Raw genomic sequence first — 7,256 nt, 5'->3', positions numbered from 1 at the left:
TTGTAAAAAAAAAAAAAAAAAAAAAAAGACCCAACTGTAGACTGACTACAAGAGACTCATTTTAGGCTTAACATCACCTGAAGATTGAAAGTGAGGCGTTGGAGGAACATTTAACATGCAAATGAATATTTCAAAAAATAAAAGCCAGAGTAGCAATACTTCCATCAGACAAACAAGATCTTAAAGACTGTAAAAAGAGATAAAGAAGGGCAGTATATCATAATAAAGGAGACTACCCAACATGAAGATCTAACAATTGTATATATTTATGCCCCCAACTTGGGAGCACCCAAATATATAAAACAATTAATAACAACCATAAAGGAACTCAGTGATAACAAAGCAATAACAATAGGGGACTTTAACATCACATTCCGAGCAATGGACAGATCACCTAACACAGAACATCAACAAGGAAATAATGGCCTCGAATGACACACTAGCCGAGATGGACTTCACAAATATCCTCAGATCGTTTCACCCTAAAGCAGCAGAGTACACATTTTTTGCAAGTGCACATGGGACCTTCTCCAGAATAGATCACATACTGGGTGGGAGAGGAATGGGTAAATAGGTGATGGTTATGAAGAGAGCACTTGCTGTGACGGTCTCTGGGTGTTGTGTTTAAGTACTGAATCACTAAATCGTACACCTAAAAATAATATCACAATGTATGTTAACTAGGATTTAAATAAAACTAGAAAAGAAAAGAAAATGAATTATTGAATCCCTATATAGCACACCTGAAGCTAATATACATTAATTATACCGGAATTTAACATTTTTAAATGAATTTTACCATAAAAAGTAAAGTCTCTAGGAATTCTTGTAAGAACCTACAGCAAATAAAGAAATATTTATACTATTTGCTAATACATGGTAATAAAACAGTGAGAATGGGATTCAAAGAGCTGAAAACCAAGAAACAGACACTATAAAAAAAAAAGGGAGAAAGGGGTGGGAGGGAGGGCGGAGGGGCAGAGAAAGGAAAAGAGAGAGAGAACCTTCAGCAGGCTCCATGCTAGCTTCAAGCCCGACACAGGGCTTGATCTCAAGAGTCTGAGATCATGACCTGAGCTGAAATCAGAAGGTGGATGCTTAAATATCTGAGCTACGCAGGGTTCCCTCACCCCCCTATCCCCCGCCAAGAAAAACACTCATAGCCATAGAGAACCAACTGATGGTTACCAGAGGGGAAGTGGCTGAGGAATGGGTTAAATGGGAGCTGTTAAATGGCCTCCTGATGTGATGAGCACCAGATGTTCTATGGAATTGTGGAATCACTAAATTCTATACCTGAAACTAATATTACACTGTATGTTACCTAACTGGAATTTCAATAAAAACTTAGAAAGGAAAAAAGATCAACAAGAACCTATAACATTTGAAATATGAGCCACTTTTTTGTCACCCACTCAACTCATTGCAACAGAAACTCCAATGCTAGTAGGTGCAGAAAATATGAACTATTGAGTAGACTCAAGATGAAAAAGAAAATCTGCATAGGTAAGTAGAAGACCTGTTTCATCTGATCCTAGGAATTCAGCTAGATAGCTATCAAATCATTCTGAACACCTGATAACTCATCTGGTGATCTAAGAAAATAGCTGCAACTCTACAAAAGTGACAACTTTCTGCAACGCCGAAGGTGCAGAGAGGTGAATCTGAGGTGATACATGAGAAGATAAACCCCAGGGATAGGCAGCTTCTGGCAGCCAGCTGCTGAAAAGTGGTAGGGTAGCAGAGCACAAAATCAGAACTTTTTGAAGTCTGCTCTGGGGAGGGATCTCCTGGCCTGAGAGCTGCTCAGGTGGTGAAGCAGGGGCGGAATCCTAGGTGGGGTCATAGGCTCCTTGGGGGTCACAGGGAGACCGGGGGTGCTGTAGTGTGAAGGAGTTCCGGGGCATAGGTGTGGGGGATACTGGGCAGAATCAGCAAGTCCAGGAGTGGGCCGGCAGCTCAGGGTGGCCATAAACCACGAACCCTGCACAGAATGCATGCCCAATCTCCAAGCAGGGGCCCAACAAGTAGCAGAACCAGTGAGATGCCCTTCCCTCCCCCAGGAGGAGTAGCATGTATGGGAGCGCCATGGGAGTCTGCGTGGTTTGGAGACTCAAAACAGGGGTCATGTGCCTGAGATAGAAACAGTCACAGTCTGGGTGAACACGGAGTGTGGACAGGGACCAGGGAGACAGGAGTGAGTGTATGCTTTTCCCTGAGGGCACACTGAACAGTGGGCTCATGAGCTCTTGGCTCCAGGGCTGGAGACTGGGAGGCCACCATTTGCACGCCCATCCCCTGAAGCTGTGCAGAGAGCCTTCAGGGAACAAAAGCCACCTAGAGCAATCCTGAGCACATGACTTAGCCTGGCCCCCTGGCAAGGGTTCTGGGCCAAAGACACCTGAGAATCAGTGCAACCAACCCCTCCCCCCAGAAGTTCAGCAGGAACATCCAGCCAAGACCAAGTCTACCAAACACTGAGACCTGCAAAACTCAGGCACTAGGGGAATATAGCATATAGAATGCACGGGTGTATTTTTATCTCCCCCCTACAAATATTTAGTCTTTCAATTTTATTTTTCCTCTATTTTTCTCAACCAATTTGTTACTTTATCAACTTTTTAAAAATCTTTTTTTAATTTTCATTTTTACGGTTAGTTCCATTCTACCCTTTCATTGTATTTAATTTTATCCTATATATATATATATATATATATATATATATATATATATACACACGTATATACGTATACATATATATCCTTTGTGTGTGTGTGTGCGTATATATGTGTGTATATATATATATATATATATATATATATATATACACAGGATTTTTTTTCCTTTCTTTAAAATTTTGGGATGCACTTTCTTCTAATATACAGAAATACACCCAGAAACTAGTGTATGGCTCTATTCTCTTCACCTGTCTGATCATATTCACTCTTTTTGTTTTGTTTTGTTATTCTTCTATTTTATTTTTTCTGTTTAGTTAAAGTCTTCCTTAAATTTCATTTTTACACTTACATGTTCAAGAGATTTAACTTTATTTTTGTATATATTTTTCATTCCAATGAGAATAGAGACCCTGAGGAAAAGAGAGATAAACAAGTACTGGATCAGCAGGGGAGAGTTCGAGAGATAAGTGATGCCACAAAGCAAAACAGTATTAGAGACACTGGAATCCCAGAAGAGCCGGAAAGAGAGAGGAGCAAAAGGTACATTGGAGAAAATTATAGCAGAGAACCTTCCATAATGTGGAGAAAGAATGAGGTATCTATGTTCAAGAGTCATAGAGAATCCCCTCAAAATCAATAAAAATAGGACAACAGCCTGACCTATAATAGAGAAACTTACAAATCTCAGAGACCAAGAGAAAACCCTGAAAGCAGCTCAGGACAAGAGGTCTGTAACTTGCAAAGGTAGAAACATTAGACTGGCAACAGACCTATGCACAGAGACCTGTGAGGCCAGAAAGAACTGGCATGATATATTCAAGGTGTGAGATGAGAAAAATATGCAGCAGCTAGGATCTCGATCAAAATAAAAGGAGAGAGGAAAAGTTTCCAGAAACTAAAAGTTTTTGTGATCACCAAACTTGCCCTACAAGAAGTATTTTAAAAGATCCTTTAAGCAAAGAACAAGCCCAAAAGTCACGTAGGCCAAAAGGGAACAGAAACCATATACAGAAACAGTAACGTTACAAGTAACACTATGGCACTAATTTCATATCTTTCAACAGTTGCCCTGAATGTGAAGGGACTAAATGCCCCAATCAAAAGAAACAGGTATCAGACTGGACAAAAGAGCAAGCCTCATTGATATGCTGTCTACAAGAGCCTCATTTTAGACCTAAAAATACCTCCGGATTGAAATTGAGGGTGTGGAGAACTATTTATCATGCTAATGGACATCAAAAGAAAACCAAGGTAGCAATCTTTATAGCTGACAAATTAGATTTTAAACCAAAGATGTTAATAAGAGATGAGAAAGGACAGGAATATCCTAATTTTTTACACCACATCATGATTAAAAAGTCTATGCAATAAGATCTAACAATTGTAATTTTGATATCCCTAACATGGCAGCAGCCAGTTGCACAAGCCAATTAATAGCAAAGTTAAGGAAACACAACACCTATAATCACAATAATAGTAGAGGACTTTAACACCCCCCTCACTGCAACAAACAGATGGATCATCTAAGCAGAAGACCAACAAGGAAACAAGGGCTTTAAACGACACGTTGGACCAGATGGACTTAACAGATCTATTTAGAACATTTCATCCTAAAGCAACAGAATACATTCTTCTCAAGTGCACATGAAACATTCTCCAAAATAGATCACATAAAGGGTCACAAACGAGGTCTCAACCAGTACCAAAAGATTGGGATCATTCCCTAGATATTTTCACAACACAATGCTTTGAAACTGGAACTCAGTCACAAGAGGAAACTTGAACTCAAATACGTGGAGGCTAAAGAGCATCCTACTAAAATAATGATTGGGCCAATCAGGAAATTAGAGATTAAAAAAAACTCCGTGGAAATAAACGCAAAAGAAAACACAACTGTTCAAAGCCTGTGAGATATGGCAAGGGCGGCTCTTAGAGGGAAGTATAGAGCAATACAAGCCTTTCTTAAGAAACTAGAGGTTTCAAATACACAACCTATTCTTACACTGAAAGGGGAAATAACACAAATCAAACCTAAACCAAGCAGAAGAAGAATAACAAAGATTAGAGCAGAAATCAATGAACTAGAAACCTAAGAACAGTAGAACAGATCAACAGAACCAAGGTGGTTCTTCGAATGAACTAATCAGATCAATAAACCCCTGGCCAGACTTATCCAAAAGAAAAGAGAATGGACCCAAATGAAAAAAAAAAAAAAAAAAAGAAAGAAAAAAACGAGAATGAAAGTGGAGGGATCACAACCAACACCAAAGAAACACACACAATTATAACAGCATATTATGAGGAACTATATGCCAAAAATTGGGCAATCTGGAAGAAATGGATGCATCCCTGGAGAAGTATAAACTACCAAAACTGAAAAAGGAAGAAATAGAAAAACTGAATAGAGCCATAACCACAAAGGAAATAAAAAACCTCCCAACAATCAAGAGTCCAGGGCCAGATGGCTTCCCAGAGGAATTGTACCAAACATTTAAAGAAAAATTAATATATATTCTTCTGAAGCTATTTCCAAAAATAGAAATGGAAGGAAAACTTCTAAACTCTTTCTATGAGGGCAGCAATACCCTGATCCCAAAACCAGACAAAGACCACACCAAAAAGGAGAATTCTAGAACAATATCCCTGATGGAACATGGATGCCAAAATCTCACCAAGATACTAGGATCCAATAGTACATTAGAAGGATCATTCCCCACGACCAAGTGGGATTTATTCCTCGCCTACAGGGATGGCTCAACATCTGCAAATCAATCAAAGTGATACACCACATTAATAAAAGAAAGAACAAGAATCATATGATCCTCTCAATAGATGCAGAAAAAGCATTTGACAAAGTACAGTCCTCCTTCTGATTAGACTCTTCACAGTGTAGGGATGGAGGGAACAGACCTCAGTATTATAAAAGCCATGTATAAAACCCAAAGGCAACCATCATTCTCCATGGGGAAGAACCGAGAACTTTTTCCCTAAGGTCAGGAACACGGCAGGGATGCCCGCTATCACCCCTGCTGTTCAACATAGTACTAGAAGTCCTAGCCTCAGCAATCAGACAACAAAAAGAAATATAAGGCATCCAAATCAGCAAGGAAAATGTCAAAGTTTCAGTCTTTGCAGACAACATGATACTGTATGTGGAAAGCCCAAAAGACCCCACCCCAACATTGCTAGAACTCATACAGGAATTGGGCAAAGTGGCAGGATATAATACCAATGCACAGAAATCAGTTGCATTTTTAGACACTAACAATGAGACAGCAAAAAAGAGGATTTAAGGAGTCAATCCCATTTGTAATTGCACTCGAAATCATGAGATGCCTCGGAATAAACCTAGCCAAAGAGGCAAAAGACCTGTACTCAGAGGACTAGAGAACTCCCATGAAAGAAACTGAGGAAGACAGAGAAATGGAAAAAGGTTCCACGCTCATAGGCTGGAAGAACAAATATTGTTAAAATGTCTATGCTACCTAGAGTAATCTATACATTCCATGCAGTCCCTATCAAAATACCATCCGCTTTTTTCACAGAGCTGGGACCAATAATCCTAAAATTTGGACGGAACCAGCAAAGACCCCAAATAGCCAAACGACTCTTGAAAAGGAAAACCAAAGCTGGGGCCATCACAATTTCAGACTTTAAGCTCTGTTACAGAGCTGTAATCATCAAGACAATATGGTGATCAGACACAGAGATCAAAAGAACAGAATAGAGAACCCAGAAATGGACCCTTGACTCTATGGTTAACTAATCTTTGACAGAGCAGGAAAGGATATCCAATGGTAACAGTCTCTTCAACAAGTGGTTTTGAGAATATTGGACAGCCACATGCAAAAGAATGAAACTGGACCATTTTCTTACACCACACACACAAATAGAAAGACCTAAATGCGAGACAGGAAACCATCAAAATCCTGGAGGAAAAATGCATGCAGAAATCTCTTTGACCGTGGCTGCAGCTCTGGCCAGAGCCCGCTCTCCAAGGGCAAGGGAAACAAAGGCAAAAATGAACTATTGGGACTTCATCAAGATAGAAACAAACAAACAAAACTTTTGCACAGCTATCTATCGCTATCACAATCCCAGCGGACCCTTTTACAATGGATTGACAAGCCAGTCTCAAATTTGTATAGATATTTCAAGGGACCTAAAAGTAGTCCAACAACCTTTATATAACTTTGAATAAAAATGGAGGAATTACACTGATTGATTTTAAAAATAACTACACTGCACCGGGTGTTGTCTGTAAGTGATGAGTCACTACGTCCTACACGTGAAAGTAATATTACACTGTATGTTGACTAACTGGAATTTAAATAAAAAGCCGGAAGAGGAAAACTAATGATAAATTACAGTAATCACGAGAGCGTGACACAGGCACAGAGATAAGCATATGGAGCCACAGAATAGATTTTAGAACCCAGGAATATTCTCACACACTGATGGCTGATTCATTTTTTTTTAATTTTTTATTTATTTATGATAGTCACAGAGAGAGAGAGAGAGAGGCAGAGACACAGGCAGAGGGAGAAGCAGGCTCCATGCAGGGAGCCCGACGTGGGA

The sequence above is a fragment of the Canis aureus genome, chromosome 14 (assembly GCF_053574225.1).
Source record: "Canis aureus isolate CA01 chromosome 14, VMU_Caureus_v.1.0, whole genome shotgun sequence".
Classification (NCBI taxonomy): Eukaryota; Metazoa; Chordata; class Mammalia; order Carnivora; family Canidae; genus Canis; species Canis aureus.
This window is presented reverse-complemented; position numbering follows the sequence as displayed.